Here is an 11,385-nt window from a genome sequence, read left to right as displayed (position 1 = left end):
TCATTCGGTGATAACTTATGTGTTATTATAATTTTTTTTTTTCTTTGTTACTATAATTGCAACTTAGAGATCTTGTTTTGCCCTTCACAAGTCCTAATAATCAGCTAGTTAATTTATTTTATTTTATAAGAATAATTTAAAGGTTTGTGTATATTATGCCACTGTTTATATCTAATCATTTTTTTTATCCATTAATTATTTTTTTTGTTTTCGAGTAAATTAGAAAGATTAACTCAATAAAATGTTCTTGTACTCAAATAGGCTCTAATAAATGTACCTTTCATTCTAGTTCATAATGTGTGTAAACTGTTTTTGGAGTGTAACTTTATTTTCTTAGTAACTGTTAGTAATCTATGTTTGATCATGCAATGTTGACCACTTAAGTTGTGATGAATATTAATCCTCCAAGGACTAGTTTTGAATGTTGTTTGTTGTTTGGTCAAAGTGTGACATGTTTCAATATTTTGATGTTATTTGGGCATCCTTTATTACATATGGGTCCCAAATTACACCTCTCAAATAGTGGTCATTTAATTGACCTAAGATACCAATTAAAATGGAGTGAGAAAGGTTGTTGGATGAGAGGAAGTGGCATCTGTATATTTTAAGTAATGTTATATGTTGTGTGGTATGCAATATAGATCTTGAAGCATTTGCATAGCTAGAGTGCTTCTGTGTGAATGGTTTATTTTGGGCTTCTTTAAATATAAATATACCTAACATTCTTGGAATTTGATAAATATATAGCTTATTGCCTGCTTGGTCTGCTTTCACTTCAACTTTTAGTAGTAGTTATCTTTCAAATGACACGACACTTAATCCAACATTTGAATTTGGACGGTAGGAAGGATGCCTTACATATAGTAAAAAAGTATAGCGGAAAGAAATAAAAAAAATATTATGTTACGTAGATTGTAATAATTTGGGTATGGCATACTTTTGTAGGTTTACCTTAACTCTCACTACAACAGAATTAGATTATAGAAACACATGTTTAGAACACTTTTGAGTAAGTGTCATATTTATGCTAAAACTTAAAAAAATATCTACTAATGCCTAAATATAAAGCCCAATCCAACCAAAAATAAAACATTACTCTACTCAACCCACCACACCCAGTCTAGTTGGCCCGATTATAAATAGAAATGAAAAAAAAAGAAAAATCAATTACCATCTTTTCTTCTCTCTTTACTCAATCCACTGAAATTCTAGACGAAGAGCCTTTCCTGTCGTCCCCCTCCGCCACCGCAGCCAACGAGATAGAGTTTCGACGGTTGCTAAATGCTTAAATAAGTGTTGGTAAATTAATAGCACTCTTTTAGGTTATAGCGACACTCTTTAACTGTTACTATATACCTAGCGACCCCACATATAGCAACACTTTTTAAAAGTATCGGTAATTTTAGCTAGCAACACTTTTTTGACATGTACCTACATTTAGAAGTGTCGCTATAAACCGTTTTGGTTGTAGTGTATTTTATACAATGACAAAGAGATAGTTTTTGGTAACACTATAATATATGAAGGAATAAATAATTTTTATTTTTGAAATAACTCAATATTCTAGAATAGAGAAGAAGAAGAGAAATTTTGTCTTTGGTCCGACATATGGTTATTTCCAAATATAACCAAAATAATGTTTAATTATTTCTTAAGAATTGTGAATGCGGCATTTTGTCAAATTTGATGCGCCTATGATCAGGCTCGATTCAATGATTATTATATTATCTACTTAGACTAGATTGTATCTCATTTTTAATTTGAAAAGCTAATTAGACATATTTTCTCGTTATATTAGAATGATAATTATAAACCGATTTGGCCTGAAATTTTAGGGCATTGAGAACCTTATAAATATTAGGGTGTTCTCTCATGAGAGACGTGTAAAAGAGGGATAGAAATTAACCAAAAAATCAAGAAAAATTCGTAAAAAATTCGTATACCATCTTGAGGGAGAGAGAATCCTTCGTTAATCTATTGCAATTGTAGAATATAGGCTTAGCTCACTTATAGTTCGGTCCACCGCAGGTTAATTTGGAGAATTAGAAGACCTTCATCGACGACTCGAGAACACGAAAATCAACTTATACGATCCGGTTCACATTCGAAAAAAAATTAGCACGAACTACTTTTGCAAAAAGCTTCAATCAGATACTTCTGCTAGTTTCCACAATAATGTATAGTTTCTTTTTTTTGAGAGAGAGAGAGATAGATAGTACGCTATCCGCTTCGTTTATTTCATATAAAAATAAACTTACCTGAAAATGTGAATCAACTAGGCGAATGATAAACTGAAAGAAAACCCTTGTTTCAAGGGTGAGGAGGAAAAAGAATTCTAATTAAATAACTTAAAATAATCTGTTTTAATCAAAATAAACTATTTATGTCAAACCTTTTGTGTTTGGCACAAGAGACAATTAATATAAAAGGCCTTATTCTCTTTAATATTTTGTTACTAAACATAGCATAACAGGAATATATATAGAGTCTAGCTATGGTGATTTTAAAAACACAAAACACTTAGTGTTTATAAATTTCTCACCATTAGATTTATTCTTTTGACCAATTCCACCCCTTCGATTATGCTATTCCACCTACCACCCACTTAACCCTAGGAAAACACTATCATTCTAACCGCACTTCTTTAATCCAATGGTCGAAAACCTACAAGCACCAATGAATTAATACTTTTAAAAGCAAAGAAGCTCAAAACTTATATATTTGTGATGAAAAATTTGAAAATATAAACAGTTTCTCTAATGGTTCTCTAATGGTGAAAAATCAGAGAGATATATTTGAAAACGTTAGGACTTTTGAAGGACAATATATGAAAGTTGAAGTTTGTAGGAATATAATTGCTATTCACTATATTTATAGGAATCTGTATGAAATTGACATATATATATATATAGAGAGAGAGAGAGAGAGAGAGAGAGTTGAGCTTAAATACAATTAATAGTATTTGGGTCTTTTTTGCTATCGATTTTTTAGCCGTTGGATATACATTTTAATCAATTCCATCCTTTAGATTATACTATTCAACCAATCACCTACTCAATCCTAGGAGGACTACCAGTAAAACTTACGGGACCACTATCATCTCAACTCTATAATTTTTTATCTAAATGTTAAAAACTTAATAATAAAAAAGGCCAAATACTATTTTAATAATATTTTAGTCCAATTATATATATATTCTCTACGGTATATCATATTTATTAATTCAAAGGCCGAAAATACAATAGGACTCATCTCTTAATTCAAAAACTGAAAATCTACAAATACCAATTAACTGATACTTTTAAAAGTACTAGAGCTTGATTCCCATGTACTCTTGTGATAAAGCTTCATATTGATACTTCCACATCACACACACAAAAAATTTAAAAAAAAAGAGAGAGAGGGAGTACTAGGGCACATGCAACAATGGGTGAAGTAATAACTGCATCTTGGTACAGTGGGATTATATATAAGAGACATGCTGTAAATATTTCACTGCCCACATATGGCAAAATCAAAAGAGAGGACACTGCAAAATATGAAAAGCCCCTTTATTTCTCTTTCCTTTTTTTTTTTTTTTATCACTTATGATTCCCAACAGCTAACCCTAATCATAGTGATGATTTAAGAGAGAGAGAGAGAGAGAAAGAGAGAGAGATTGGGATACAGAGATGGTAAATAGTGAAGGTAAAAATATAGGCCTTTTTTTTATGTGTTATTTTAGTTAGTTAAGTTAAAGATTTTATTAAATCTTTTAGGACTCTGTCAGTCACTATCCAGTAGGCCCAGCACTCACTTTAGTTCCATTTCTTGCTACTGATTAAAACTATTAAATTTGATCAATTGCCCCCAATTCATTTAACCAAATTAAACTACTGATTTTCTATTAGTATATATATATATATAGCGAAAACTTCAAATACCCCCTGATGGTTTCATTTTTTCTCACTTTAGTATCATATGGTTTAAAGTATATTAAATTAGTACTCTGTGGTTTTGCACTTTCTCACTTTAGTACTCTATAGTTCAAAGTGTATCAAGTTAGTATCCTATGGTTTCATACTTTCTGACTTTAGTACCCTGTGATTTAATATTTCATTAAGAGAAAAATAAAACCACGGAGTACTAACTTGATACAAAAATAAAACCACATGATACTAACTTGATACAAAAATAAAACCACATGATACTAACTTGATACACTTTAAACCACAGGGTACTAAAGTGAGAAAGTACGAAACCACATGATACTAACTTAATACATTTTAAACTACGGAATACTAAAATGAAAAAGTGCAAAGGGTTTTTTGAAGTTTTTTCTGTATAATACTGAGAGGTGCATTCTAAAATGTAACTATGTATAGTTCAGGTAAGAAACCTTTTTTTTTATGTATTTATGTCATGTGTGTCATCACTGCCATGAGTCATGAGTTGTGTTTGGGTGGTGAAAAAGATGCTCTCTGCCAAAAACCATCCCCACAAGATACAACTCCATTATAGTATCCTGCTGAGTTTTTATTAAGTCCTCTCTCTCTCTCTCTCTCTCTCTCTCTCATAAATGATGATGATGATGATATGGTAACTTGTTTGACTCACTATGAAGCAGCTTGTTGGAAAGTGCCAGGACCAAGAAGCCAAATGTGGATCTGCAGCTGCAGCAGAGACAGCAAATGCAAGAGCCCAGGAAACAAACACACATAAATGCCATCATTTAGATACATAGGAGAGAGAGAGAGAGAGAGAGAGAGAGAGTAGTGTTTAAAATTTTAAATCACCTGTTACAACTAAGAAATTTATTATCCACAGCTGTGGCCAAGAGATTTGGTCTGGGTTTCAAAAATCTGAAGCCCATGTAACTTTTTAAATGCATTCATACTGGAAATACTTCTTACAAACATATATTTATAGGGTTAATTTCATACATATTTCTTTAAATATAGTGAATGATAAATATATTCTTATAAAATTCAACTTTTATATGTTATTTCTACAAAAGTCGTAATATTTTCAAATACGTCTCTCTGGTTTGTTATTGTTAGAAAACTGTTTATATTTTCAATTTTGTCATTACAAATATGCCCCTTCAAAAATCATAACAATATAATATAAGAGAGATAAAAATGTTAAAAACTAACAAGGTTAAGTATTTAGCTGATGATTAACTTAATTTTTCTAATTGATTCTAACGGCAGGGATATACTTGAAAACATCAAGATTTTTGTAGAGACAATATATGAAAGTTAAACTTTGTAAGGATATATTTGCTATTCATTATGTTTGTAGGGATCTGTATGAAATTAATCCTAATTTATTATTTATAATACTTTGTAAATTATATAAATTTATCGATTAGATTAAATTATATAAATTTATTTTTATATCCTATTATTCAAGATAAAGATATTTAATTAGATGTGATTAATCTGACTTGAAAAATATGTTACAGAGAAGATCTTTTTTTGAGAGAAGTTACAGAGAAGATCTTGATCATGCAGTTCTTCACATAATAAAAGAAAGGGAAAACATCAAAAACCCCCCCTGTGGTTTCATAGTTTCTTACTTTGCCCCCCTGTGGTTTAAAATGTATCAAATTGCTCATCTGTGGTTTCGTTTTTATCTTTTAGGTAGCTTTTTCGTTAATATTTTATTAAATTATATACAAAAAACTTCAGATACCCATCTAGATTTATCAAATATTCACTTTAGTACCCTTTAATTTTAACTTTATCACTGATTTAAGAAAAAAAATAATGAAATTGATAAGAAAAAGAGAAAAAAGAAACCACGGGGGGACAAATTGATACATTTTAAATCACAGGGATGCAAAGTGAGAAACTACGAAACCACAGGGGGTTTTTTGAAATTTTCCCCAAAAGAAACACAAAATTTACATCAAAGGGTGAAAAATAAAAAAGGGTAAATTAATTACACTTTTGGCCCTCAAACTATTAGTCCCGTCGTACTGTGGTTCTCAAATTTTAATTTATTAAAATTTTTTGTTTTATCTTTCTAAATTATTACAAGTCACATAATCCAATTCAGTGGTTACATATATATTTATACTAACTGAATTGGATTGCAGCACTTGATTATAATATTTCAAAATCTTCGAACCAAAAATTATAAATAAATTAAAATTTGAGGACAAAAATACCACGCATTTCATAGTTTGAGGATGCAAATATAATTTACCTAAAAAGAAGGCTAATTACAGAAATTTCTTTATAAATATTCGATTTTTTTTATTTTTCCTCCTTAACTTTAAAAAACCTGTATTTACCTCTCAAAATTTTAAGTCGGTGCATTTAGCCTCCCCCCTCGTTAGGGTTCCATCACTAATTCATCTATTTCTCATAATTCATACGAAAAATATTTTTAAAAATGACAGAAATATATTTAAAAATTATTTTTTTTTTTATAAAAGAAGTAAGGGTAATCTAGTCATTTTGCCCTTTCCATTAAAAATAAATTTGAATATTTAAAATCTAGTCATTTTGTCGTACATTATTAAAAATATTTTTAAATTTTTAAGCAGATAAAATATAAATTTTTGAATATCAAGAAAAAAAGATATTTATATAAAACTTTTCTATAATTGAGCCAAAAAAAAAAACTTCAACCTTCAAAAAAAAAGAAAAAAAAGAAAAAAAGAAAAAAATTAGGGAAAACTTCAAAAACCCCCGTGTGGTTTCGTAGTTTCTCACTTTGCCCCCCCTGTGGTTTAAAGTGTATCAATTTGCCCCCCTGTGGTTTCGTTTTTATCTTTTTAGTAGCTTTTTCGTTAATATTTCGTTAAATTATATACAAAAAACTTCAGATACCCATCTAGATTTATCAAATATTCACTTTAGTACCCTTTAATTTTAACTTTATTATTGGTTTAAGGAAAAAAAATAATGAAATTGATAAGAAAAAGAGAAAAACAAAACCACAGGGGGACAAATTGATACATTTTAAACCACAGGGGGCCAAAATAAGAAACTACGAAACAACGGGGGGATTTTTAAAGTTTTTCCAACAAATTATAATACCAACAAAGTATTGAGATGATGATGTTTTTACTATGTTATTTCACCAAGTCCAACAAAGTTTGAAACAATTTTTTTATTATATTTTACTTTATTATATTATATATATTTGAGTGGGGGAATCGATCGGAGTGGTTATCTTGTTTCACACGCTTGCGTTTTATTCTAAATTTTCATCTTTTTCCTCTCACCAGAGTCCAAAACTTTTTCTGACACCAAATATTTTTTTGCAGTGGAGGAAAGAGATAACGGCTCCTGCAGTCACGTGGGCGGGGGATTGAGGCACGTGCGGGTGCTGGGGCCCACCAAAAAAAAAAAGTATTTTTTTCAAAAATTAATCTAAATTATAGAAAATTTCTTCTTAATATCCGTTTTTCTATTTTTTTTGTTTTGACTTTCAAAAATTTATATTTTTATTTTTTAAAATTTTAAAAATATTTTCGGAAGAGCGCGGCGTTAATGAAGTGGGCGAAATAACCAAATTGTGTTTACCTATTGTATAAAAAAAAATATTTATTAATATATTATTGTTATTTTGAAAGGTATTTTTGATATAAATTTAAAAAAAAGGACGGAATAGAGGTGGGACCTTATCAGAGCTAGAGGGGCTAAATACAATAATTTGAAATGTTGAATGAGTAAAATATAAGATTTTAAAAGTTAAGGAGGGGAAGTTAAAAATTGGGTATTTTAAAAAAAAATTATATAATTTAGCCTAAAAAATAAAATAAAAAATGTGCGTAACTTAAATTTCAAAATTTTAATTTTATCGTTTTACCTTCCAATTTGTTTGATTAATTGAATTAGTAAACTATAGTTTGACTTTAAAATTTAAGTTAATTGCTTACTTTATTTAGTTTATTGTTGCGAGGATTGCATGAGTTATACTAATTAAATTTATAAAAATAACCGGCGGATAGGAAAATACTTTATTGATTGCTTAATCATTTTATTATTTTTTAATAATAAACTAATAATTTTATATGCAGGAAAGCTGTTAAAAATTACTGGTTAAAAGCGGTAGTGCATACATTTAACTCATTTTAATATAAAAAATAGAAAACATATAAAAATAACAAAAAAGAATTGAAAATAATTTAATAGAGGTTTTCAATGAGTCTATCACGAAGATTTATTTTGTATGTTTTATACTATTAAACTAGTACCTCTTAATAAAGTCGTTAGATTTTGTCTAATATAATGAGTTTATTAACAATAATATAGAGATCGGTAAGAAAATAGTTTACTGATATCTATGAGAAAAAAAGTTAGTACCAGATAGAAAAATAAAAATGAATCTAAAATACAGTGTAGAAATTGGTAAAATATTAATGGTGCATTTGAAAAAAAATTAGTATAATATAACAAATAAAAATAATAAAAAAGTAAAATTAAAATCTCTAATTTGAAACTTCTGAATATTCTACGAAAGCGATACAAACAATTTTGATGTACAGAAAAAGGAAATTTTAGTTGGGCTAGACAATATTCCCTAGCTAATTAATTAAGAGCTATTTATTAAATTAATTAACCTGGTTTCTTTTGATTTTGCATGTGTAACATTATCATATTAATTACTTTATTGTTATAACACTAAATTGTTTTGTTCCCTCTCTAATATATATTATCATGTGTCACAAAAGAATGGTGCTAAACAACCATAAGGGATAAAGCCAAAGTACTTAAAAAAGGGTTCTACAAATTAAGCATTATTTAAGTCATCTATCTATACAATTAATTGCAGCCATTTTTGACTCCAAAAAGTGGTAAGAATTTTTAAAAAAAAGAAAACAAGAAAAAAGGACTTGATCACAAGCTTAACCTAGCCCTAATTAAGCCCCTATTATACATATAAAATCCAAAACAAGAATAAAGCAACTTTAGTGTTGTAAACTAGATTTGTTTTTATCAACTACATTATATTATTCATTCAAGTACATACATGCATTTGTAGAAAACATGCCATGTTATACATTCTTTTATTTTTTATTTTTTAAGTACTCTAGTGAGCACTATTAATTTATTCCACCATAAAGGCAAAAAACATGCAATAATAGGATTTCTTTTGGTAACTAATGCAAATTAAGTGATCTACATCAATATAATAGAACAAAAGCTAATTAGTTATTAGATGGGCATCTTCTAATTTCACTAAACTAGTTAAAGTGTGCTTTTAAGGTAATTAAATCGAAGTACATGTGACTACAATTGGATCGAGTTCTCTACTTAGTGTACATATAAGATTGTAGAAGTTGATGAACCATCATTCTCTTAGAAAAATTATAGAATTATTCCTAACACTTTAATCACTTCGATGATTTTGTCGCGTTTATTTAAGATTAACTTAATCACGGTCGGTGGTCACCGTGCAATTTTTTGTCGGAAATTAAGTCTCGTTCTTGAGATGATTAGAGACTTGTTTAAGGTATACGCGCGACGCCTGGTAGGCTATCAAAATAAGGGATTACAAAAGTGGCGAAATAATTAAATAAGTGGAAGCAAAGAAAAAAAGCAGGAAATTTTGGTTAAGGTCAGGGTTTAGAAGTAATATCTTACTAATTATTATTATAATTTATAATTGGGGGACTAATTAATTAGTTTGGTCCAGCTCAAACTTTATGTCCTAGGGTAAGTACTTTGCTATAGAGTTGATTAAAAAAATAATAATTATAACTATGTAACAGCTTTTTCCACTAGAATATATATTATTGACAAGTTTGATTTTTACTGAAGAAAACTAGCAATATTGGAATTGTTATTTTGTGGTTCAATTTTTTTTTTAGCTTTGAATACATATTTTTAGGAGTATGGAGGTTTTCGTACTTTTAAATTATTTTTTATGATGAAACATCTAATTCAGCGACCGATTTCGTTAAACTTGATTACACTGTTAGGTCTATTTAGAAATCAAATTTTATAAATTGTCGACATCACTTGCTAAGTGATTAAAGAGTTTTAAAAATAACTATTTGAATGGCGAATGTGATACGTTTGTAAGTTCAACAGTGTTGAACAATAAAAATAAAAATATTCAAAATTTTGAGTTTTAATTCAAATTTTAATTTTAGATGTTTTTTTGACCTTTAATTTAAAGTTGAACTTTGTATTCAAACTTAAATATCCCCATTCAAATTTAAAATTAAAATTATGAATACGATTGTAGGTATAAATTTGAAATTTTATTGAATAATCCAATCCTATAAGTTATTTGGAGAGTATCAAACACTAGATTGTATTATTATTTGTCCAATCCAATTTGAGTTCCAATCCTATGGAATCCTTTTGTGTTAACCTATCTAGCCCAATCCTTAGTGCCAAATCCAGCTCGTGCTCGGCTTGTTTATTAACGAACCAAACACGAGTTGGCTCACAAACAGCAAGTTTAATAGTCAACGTTACCATTGGATGAAAAGTTGAAAGAAAGTTAAAAAGTTAGAATCTTAATCTAGTAATTAAAATGTACAAAATATACATTTATTTATATTTAAGTTGGCCTAAAATCTGAACAGTAGAAATTTACAACATTTAAATATATATGCACACATATTTGAGCTGTGTTGAACCGAATACGAGCGAGTTGACCCTAGTTCATTTTTGTCTCGTTAGGATTTCGAGCTCAAACAAAGTCAAGCCAAACATGAGCGAGCAAAATTTCAATCTAAAAAATTCAGCTTGTATATGGCTCATTTATTAAATGATCGATCGATCTCGAGCTTATTTTGAGTCGAATAAGGGCGAATTGACCCAATTAATGTTCGGCTCATTAAGATTTCGAGTTGAAAAAAGGTTGAGCCGAACATGAGCGAGCAAAATCTCAGCTCATGTTTGACTCGTTAAAATTTTGATTTAAAAAATTCAGCTTGTGTTTGGTTCATTTATTAAACGAGCGATCAATGTCGAACTTATTTTGAGCTGAATACGAGTTGACACACAAACAACGCGATGGATTGCTAGCCCTAGTGCTAAATATGGCTTTGAGTTCAAATAATTTTAGGCTCTTGTTATTAGTTGGGCCGAAGGTTCTGTCGATCCTTATGGCCCATTTCTGGCCCAATAAGGCCGGTCCATAAGCCCATGATAATCTTTTCCCAAAAATATATGTGTAGTCCTTGTACTATCCTGATATTACGAATCCAGCGCTGCAATTTTAACTTAGTTACAAATTTTAATACATACTAATAGTTTACAACAACAACAAAGAAAATAATATCTAATTTTTCTATAAATTAATTATTTTAAATAAAATAACTTGTTTATTTTCATGGAGACCCAGCAACTTTTTGAAACAGTAAACATTATTTTTTAAAGACTAAATCCTCTTAATTTTTAAATTTTCTAAATTAAACGATTTCACCTG

This window comes from Ananas comosus, linkage group 13 (assembly GCF_001540865.1).
Source record: "Ananas comosus cultivar F153 linkage group 13, ASM154086v1, whole genome shotgun sequence".
Taxonomy (NCBI): domain Eukaryota; kingdom Viridiplantae; phylum Streptophyta; class Magnoliopsida; order Poales; family Bromeliaceae; genus Ananas; species Ananas comosus.
The sequence above is the reverse complement of the archived record's forward strand: the minus strand, read 5'-3'. Positions refer to the sequence as shown.